At 36.7% G+C, this 8,585-nt stretch overlaps 1 protein-coding gene across 1 annotated transcript in view; it reads left to right on the plus strand.

The window, feature by feature from the left end:
• LOC106880484 (coatomer subunit beta) overlaps window positions 1–8,585 on the plus strand; it is a 191,565-nt gene that overhangs the window by 159,691 nt on the left and 23,289 nt on the right. The window lies entirely within an intron of this gene.

The following is an 8,585-nucleotide window of genomic DNA, read 5'->3' on the forward strand; positions in this document are numbered from 1 at the left end:
GTGTGGGTGGCACATAAAAGACACCATTTCGAGCGTGGCCGTTGCCAGTATCGCCTGACTGGCCTTCGTGCAGGTGACACGTAAAAGCACCTACTACACTCTCTGAGTGGTTGGCGTTAGGAAGGGCATCCAGCTGTAGAAACTCTGCCAAATTTAGATTGGAGCCTGGTGTTGCCATCCGGTTTCACCAGTCCTCAGTCAAATCGTCCAACCCATGCTAGCATGGAAAGCGGATGTTAAACGACGACGATGATGATGATGATGATGATGATGATGAATTTGACTAATATTTTTCAAAGAAAAACAAAATTTACCTAGAGTATCCTCTAGGTTTACCTAGCAGCTTTCCACATGTTAAAATAAATAAACAGCATTTTGATTACAATGATTTCATGCCAAGTTTGGGCTTTAGAAAACTTATTAAACTCAATTTAGTGCATTTTTTTGTAGAAATGCATTTTTATTTAGTAATTAGTTTGTCCAGTTCTATATTTGAGAGATGAGGAATTATGTACATTATTTACATTATTTACAATTGATGGATATTTGTCCTCATCTTGTTTGCTGTAAACACAATTGTTCGGCTGATATACCCGCCAGAATTCATCTTGGGGAAATTTTGAACCTGGGTTCTCATTCCTAAGGTATTTTTCGATGTTGTTGTTGTTATTATTATTATTATTATTATTATTATTATTATTATTATTATTATTATTACTATTATTATTAATTCCACCCACTTCACAGAATTGACCAAGGAAACCCCCATTGAATCCAACAAGATGGTGAGTCTAGATGTGATACGTCTGTTCACCAAAGTACCAACTGGTGAAGCACTATCGGTGATTCAAGAAAAACTAGTGACAGACATCCATCTAAAAGAACACACTAGTATATCAATAAGAGACTTGATGGAAATTTTGACCTTCTGTGTAGAAACTACCTACTTCAGTATGGACACTGATATATATCGACAAGAGGAGGGTTTAGCTATGGGTTCGCCATTACCACCGATAATAGTCAATATATACATAGAATACTTTGAGAATTTAACTTTAGGATCAACATCACTAAAACCAACCCTATGGCTGCAATATGTTGATGACACCTTCATACTCTGGCCCCATCAGGAAGATGTCCAAGTACTGTTAGATCATGTGAACTCAATAAAGCCATCCATACAGTTCACAATGGAAAAGGAAAAAGACAATCAGCTAGCGTTCCTAGACGTATTAATAATACGCACCAAGTATGGATTCAGGACATCCGTATACTGCAAGCGGAACATCACTGGACGATACCTCAACTTCAACTCCCACCATCCATACAGTGTAAAGAGAGGGATTGCTCAGTGCCTAAAACATCGAGCAATGGATATAAGTAGCGATCGTGATACTCTCCATGAAGAAATGATCAAGCTCAGTAACAATCTATTAAGTAACAACTACCCATAAAACATACTATCCACTCCAATTATGAAGAAAAGAGAGGATGAAACTGATAAACTGTTCACAGTCTGTCTACCCTATGTGAAAGGCCTCTCTGAAAAGATACAAAAGATATGTGGCTTATATGACATCAGGACAGTATTCAAAAGTAATACAACACGTCGCAAATATCTCCTTTGAGTAAAACCATCAATAAAAGAGAATATGACTAAGAACTACGTGTACTCCATCCCATGCAGCTGTGGTAGGTTATATAAAGGTAAAGCATGTTGCCCCCTCAAAATAAGGGTAGAGGAACATCGCAAAGCTGTCACATGGGGAGATATTGATAAATCGGGTATAGCTGATCATGTATGGAAAAATGGAGACCACCTCCCCCTATGGGATGAAGTTAAAATAAAAGGCAGAGAACACCACTGTAAAATATGAAAACTAAAAGAAGCAGCACATATGCTAAGCAGACTGAGTACAGATATGAACAGCATATTGGAACCAGTATTAAGGAAGGATAGGAGAATATTAAATTTATAAGCCCTAAAATTCACTCCATAATTGCCCACGGGCATATGGCGTAGTGGTTAAGAACGTGGGCTACTAACCCCAAGATTCCGAGTTTGATTCCAGACAGTGACCTGAATAATAATAATAATAATAATAACATTGAAAAATACCTTAGGAATGAGAACCTAGGTTCAAAATTTCCCCAAGACACCTAATGAAGACTGGAGGGTATATCAGCCGAAACGTTGTGTTAACAACAAACAAGATGAGGACAAATATCTGTCAATTGTAAATAATGTAATTAGTTTGTCCATTTCTTGAAATTCTGGCTCAAACTTGATATTTGAAGCCTTGAATTTATGTTCCGTTTGACCTCTCATTGTGCACAAATATATCAGTTTGGCAAGTAGGGTCTGTATACCACTCACTTTGTGCTTTTTTGCAATACCATGGCCAGACTTAGCAATGACCACATTGAATCCGTGAGAAATTAATTTTTCTTATATAAAAGTCTTGAAGAAAATATGTCCTTTTGTAAGTGAAAATTAACTAGGAAGTTTTAACTTTTATATTTTGTAACAATTATCTGACCTACCCCCATCAGTTTTTATATCAAAATATAGCAAAAAACCTTCCTCTTCCTCACAGTATGATTTTTAACACAACTTGAGTGCATTGAATTAGTACGAGGGTTACCGTTTAGCAGTAAAAAAAAATTTAAAAAATACAGGACAAACTTTGTAAATGTGTGGAAATACCAGGAGGGACCCTAACATGATATGTAACTGTCAGATTTTAATTAAAACTATATAAGAAAGTTCGCATCCAGAACTTTCCAATGATATAATTTTCCTCAGAAAATATTTATTTTGAAATGAAGATGATGAAGCAAAATGTGTGTTTTCATGTGTTCAAACTGTGCTTGTCTCCATTGTACAACATTCTGTAGGGATACCTAATAATAGAACTATCATCTATCATTTGGTATATATAGTGTCAGTCTAATATTCATGTCCACAACTCACTTTAACAACAGAAATTATCACCTGTCAGTAGGTGTGGGTGTTGTAGATGCAAGGTTTGTTTCTACATCTGCCTCACATTTGACAACAGGTATACCTTTCAAATTTGTTGGTATAGGCTACAAAGAAAAGAAATATCATCATTTGTCTTAGGTAGTGGCCAGACTGACCACATGAGTTTAATGGCATCTAGGCCTCTCTGTAATAAATCATCATTATTATTGACAGTTTAATATCTTTCCCCTTTTCATGTTGCTATGAGTCAAATAGGTTTGCTTACTATGACTTTTCCCTATTTGTTTCAATCCTTCAATATTTTTTTTGTACTGAGGCTTGATCTAGCCATTTTACTGTAATGTAGCTTGGTCCAGTTACTTTTCTGTGGAATAACTTCATCCATTCAAGTTTTAAGTGGTGTGACTTTGTCCAGCTACTTGAAGCCAACTCTGTTTGAAGTAGAAATTCTGATGTGTTAAGTTCCTGTATGAAGCAGAAGACATTTCTGTTCAGAGCATGGAATCTACATTACTGTTTCATCATTGGAGATATGTTTTTGGATTCTCCTGTACTACGTCCATTCGTTTCTTTCTTTAGCAACAATTACAGTACCTTAAGATAAAACTTTAAAAAAATTTTTTTTAATTATAAAACACTGAAAGTGAGAGGTGTCAGCCATTTCAACTATTTATCACTGCATGCTAATATGTTGGTCTTTGTTCTTAAATGGGTTATGATCATCATTAGCTGTTATCAAATTCCAACTTCATGCTGGACCTTCCTCTGCTGATATACATCCAAGTCCATTTTCCATGCTTGCATGGGTCACCTGGAATTACTGCGGGATGCCCTTCCTGTCACCAACCCTCACATGTCTGTGAGCAAAATAATATTTCCCCAAGATGATAGATTAGAAATGAATGACACTGAAGAAAATGCTAGAAAAATAGAAAATAATGCAGAGGAATTCTGAAAAATCACCTCAAGTATTCTGTTCTTTGCAAAGCAATCAGACAACATCTAAGAAATGACCTTGAGAATTATAGATTGAAGAAATTAATGCAGGCTGCAAAGGAAATCAAAGTTTAAATAGATGCAAGAGAAGGCTGATGCTCTATAGGTTAGAGGTAATGATTCTTAAGAACAAGAATGGGCTCATGGTGACAGACAAAGGAGATATGGAGGCGGTATGCTAAACTTCCTTCACCAATCTTTTAAATCCTCAGTGAAGCTTGATCCTACACCACAGCAGATGCTGGAAGAAGTGTCACCTGTTCTGATCAGTGAAATTGAAAATGTCTTCAAACTGATGAAAGCAGACAAAGCTCCTGGGAAAGATGGCATCACAAGAAAGATATGAAAATGAAAAAATGAAGAGGTGAAGAGCTGTGGAAAATCCTCGTTCTATGCTTCAATCGCTATCTGAAGGAGAGTAAAATACCATCACTGTGGAAAGAGTCATATGCCATCCTGCTTCCTAAGCAAGGTGATAAAGATTTAAAAAAACTATTGCCCCATATGCCTCTTGTCTCACCTCTATAATTTATTTTCAAAGATCATAGTCACTAGACCATCAAAACACCTTGACAACAAGCAGCTGAAAGAGGAAGCAGGTTTCTGTAAGAACTATAGTACAATAGATCACATATTCACTTTAACACGCAATCAAGACAAAATTGGATGCACGTTATGACCAGTGGTGTATAACATGTTATGTAATGTATGAAAGTTTGTGTGTATTTATACATGTGTATATGCATGAATATATGTGTGTACAACTTAAGTTTTAACCTTACCTACATAATATGTGTGTGTGTGTGTATGCCTGTGTGTGTGTGTGTATGCCTGTGTGTATGTAAAATTATGTGCAAGTTTGTAACACTCCCACCAACAGACAGAAACTAAAACTATAAAAACTATACTGAAAAAAATCTGTACCAAAAATAAGAACGGTTTGAAGATTGATATTAAGCAAGAAACTCACTCCCAAATCAGAGACCCTATTTATATATAAAACGAAATAACACTGATCACTGGAAGGAAAACAATCATGATACTATGTGTAAACATTTAATCATTGAAGTGGAAAAGGAGTGGGATAAACGAAACTTGGCATAATTATTAATTCCTCTCTACATAGCTACCACCAATGGTGACATGCTTCTCCCATCACTTTATGCTGCTGTTGAAACCTCATCTGCTGAAGTCAGTAGGTTGCATCTGGAACTAAGACTTTATCTTGGAAATAAGTTGATCATCATCCAAAAAGTGCTTCCCTTTCAAAAAAGACTTCATGGTTGGAAAGAGGTAGAAATCAGATGGTGTGAGGTCGAAAAATATGGAGGATGAGGAAGGATTTCATAGCTGCATGAGTGTGCTTTCATATGGGGCAACATGTGCGTTGTGAACTGGGGCGTTGTCTTGGAGGAGGTGGAATACTTTAGTCAGCATGCCACACCGCTCTGCTTTGATGACATCTCGCAATTTCTGCAGCAGAGAAGTATAATATGCCTCGTTAATTGTGGTACCTTTTGCCAGAAAATCCATCATCACTACTCCATGCTGGTCCCAAAATACTGTGAGCATCACCATGACTTCTTGAGGGTTAGACATGAGCCTTCTTTAGAGGTGGTGAGTTATCATGCTTCCATTGCTTCAACTGGACTTTAGTCTCAGGATCATAGTGATGGACCAATGTTTCATCCTATGTGATAAGTCTGCTGAAAAAGTCCTCATTTTCTTGGCACATTGCCAAAAGAGCCTGGAGGCAATTGACTTGTTTCTCCTTCTGGAAAGGTGTGAGCATCTGGGGAATCCATTGTGCAGACAACTTCCGCATGTGCAAATGGTCATGAATGATTTTTTTCCACGCACCTACACTTAGCTTCACTACTTGGGCTAGTTGCCGAATAGTTATGTGGCGATCCTCTAAAATGGTGGCTTCCAATTTATGGATGGTGTCGTCATCAATGGCAGAATGTGGTCGTCCAGGAATAGGAGCTGTTTCCACCGATGTCCAACCACATTTGAATTGGTGATGCCAGTGCTTGACTACATTGTATGATGGTGCATTATCATCATTAACTTCTTTCATCTCATCTTTTTGGTGTACAACCTTTCAAGTATAAGAACCTGATCACTGATCTGCATTCAACTGCCTCCATTATAACACCGTTGTCCACTTCAGCAGCCTTAAAAGACAAATGAATGCTAGTGGAAAGCTGCAATTTACAATGTGACATGTATGATTATACCTGTACTAGTTCTGTTTGCTGCAACAACTGGAAGCGGGTCAGGGGAAATCTTTAATGATCACCCCTCGTGCGTATATAATATATATATATATATATATATATATATATATATAAAATGTAAGGATAAGCAAGTTAGGCAAGTTGTTATACAAAAAAATGTATGTATGCTTACATATAAAAAGGCCTGACTTACACAGAATAGAAATATCAGGAATTAAAGGGATTGAATAAGAGTTTTACAAGTCCAACAGCTGCCTCTATCTTCAGGGAAGAATTTTACATTTGAGGTGTTGACAGAAAGGTGATTAAAGGTGAAGTGATTTTGTGGAGAACTAAGTGTATTAGAAGGAGGAATTAAGAGGTATTTAGATAGAGAGTAGTGGGAGGTGAAAATAAATTTCAGGATTAGGGTTTATTAATAAAGCTAACAATAGTAGTAGCAGTGGAAGGTGGGAGGAAAAGGGAATTGTGGTTTAGGTAGTATGTGAATGGTAACCTTTGTGTTAGTTTGTATGAAGGCCATAGAGTTAAAGGTTGAAGTAGTGAAAATGGGAATGGCCATTCTTTGAGGTAAATAAATGGTTCAGTGGCTGAGGGAGAGTTATTTTCTCCTCCTACTACTCTCTATCTAAATACCTCCCAACTCCTCCTGCTAATACACTTAATTCTTCACAAAATCATTCCATCTTTAATCTCCTTTCTCTCATGACCTCAAATGTAAAATTCTTCTCTGAAGACGGAGGCTGGTATCATCTAATGATGGAATCATTTTACAGTCATTATTTTGGACCACCAAACCCCCAGAAACAGCTGTTGGACTCATAAAACTCTTATTCAATCCCTTTAATTTCTGTTATCATTTCTATTCTGTATAAGTCGAACCTGTTTACATGTAAACATATGTACATTTTTTGTATTAAATGTATTTAATATCTTTTGTATATCGACTTGCCTAACTTGCTTCTTACATTTACTCCTCTACCTGCTCAAGTTTAAATCTCTTGAGCACTACGAAGTGTATTCTATACAGAGAATATCTGTCTCATCCATAAACTATATACATATATATATGTGTGTGTGTGTGTGTGTGTGCGTGCACATATATATATATTAAATGATGGCACATACATTCACTTTCTATACATATCAACACAAACTTTATAAGTGTCTATTTATACCTTCAATATTATCAACCTGCAATTAAAAAAATGCTGCTTTTTGGTTACTAAAATACAGCTTCTAGCTAAGCATGATATTTACAATTTATTATTTTTATTAGTGTACTAGCAGTATAACCCGACCTTGTCCGGGTGTGACTTATTACACCATCTACGATAAGTCTTGGTAGGTGAAAATCAACTAAAAAAGAAACCTTACAACGAAAAAACCCTTATGATGTAAATATGTTCATAATTCAAAAGACAATGAAATTAATAGGGAAAGTCTGAAGGCTGTTTTGCGTAACATTATTAAGCATACGTAAATTTCATCCGTCTAATTGGCTATAGAAATGATTGTGCAAAACAACTTTTTGCGCTGCCCTGATTATACATAGCAGGGTAATCCCTTTTAGCAGGAGCTAGGACAGCAATTTCTGATGAAGCAATTGCTGGCGATCTGTTGCTACACAGTTTTGCCAGAATTCTATCAGATTGGGCAGAAGATGTTGATGCACCATTTTGCATTATGTTCAAAGTAGCTTCTGGAATGTGGTGAATTGCTACAGTCTGTTGCTGTCATTTTAAACCGGTTGCTTTCTCTCCCCAGCAAACTCTCTTCTTTGGAGGCATAATCTATGTATATATTAAACAGAACAACAAAAATTATAATAGATGGCAGGGTCGGTACTTTTCACATATCTATAATTTTTCAGATTAACACCCTCATGATTACCCAACCCTAATCCTAAACCTAATTCTAACACTAACCCTAACACTAACCCTAACACTAACCCTAACACCCTAACCCTGACCCTAAAACCGTAACCGTAACACTAATCCTAACCCTAAACCCTAGCCCTAAACCCTAAACCCTAAACCCCTAACCCTAACACCGTAGTGAAAATCGTAGTATATTTACCAAACATTGACGAACATGAGTTATATTTTACTGAATGATTGTGTACTTGCACGTGTATGCGTTTGAGAGAATGAGAGAGGAAGAGGTAGAGAGAGTGGGAGAAAGGAATAGAGGTAGTTAAAAGTTTTCTTATGACAGCTTCTCTTCACTGCCTATTACTTCATTAGAAATATATGGATGCACATACGCACATAATAGAGAAAAATGAAACAAATATGGACGACTTGCTCCGAAACACCACCGAATGGGGAACACTTCTCAAAAATAACCTGCAGTTGTTTCCT

The sequence above is a fragment of the Octopus bimaculoides genome, chromosome 18 (genome assembly GCF_001194135.2).
Source record: "Octopus bimaculoides isolate UCB-OBI-ISO-001 chromosome 18, ASM119413v2, whole genome shotgun sequence".
Taxonomy (NCBI): domain Eukaryota; kingdom Metazoa; phylum Mollusca; class Cephalopoda; order Octopoda; family Octopodidae; genus Octopus; species Octopus bimaculoides.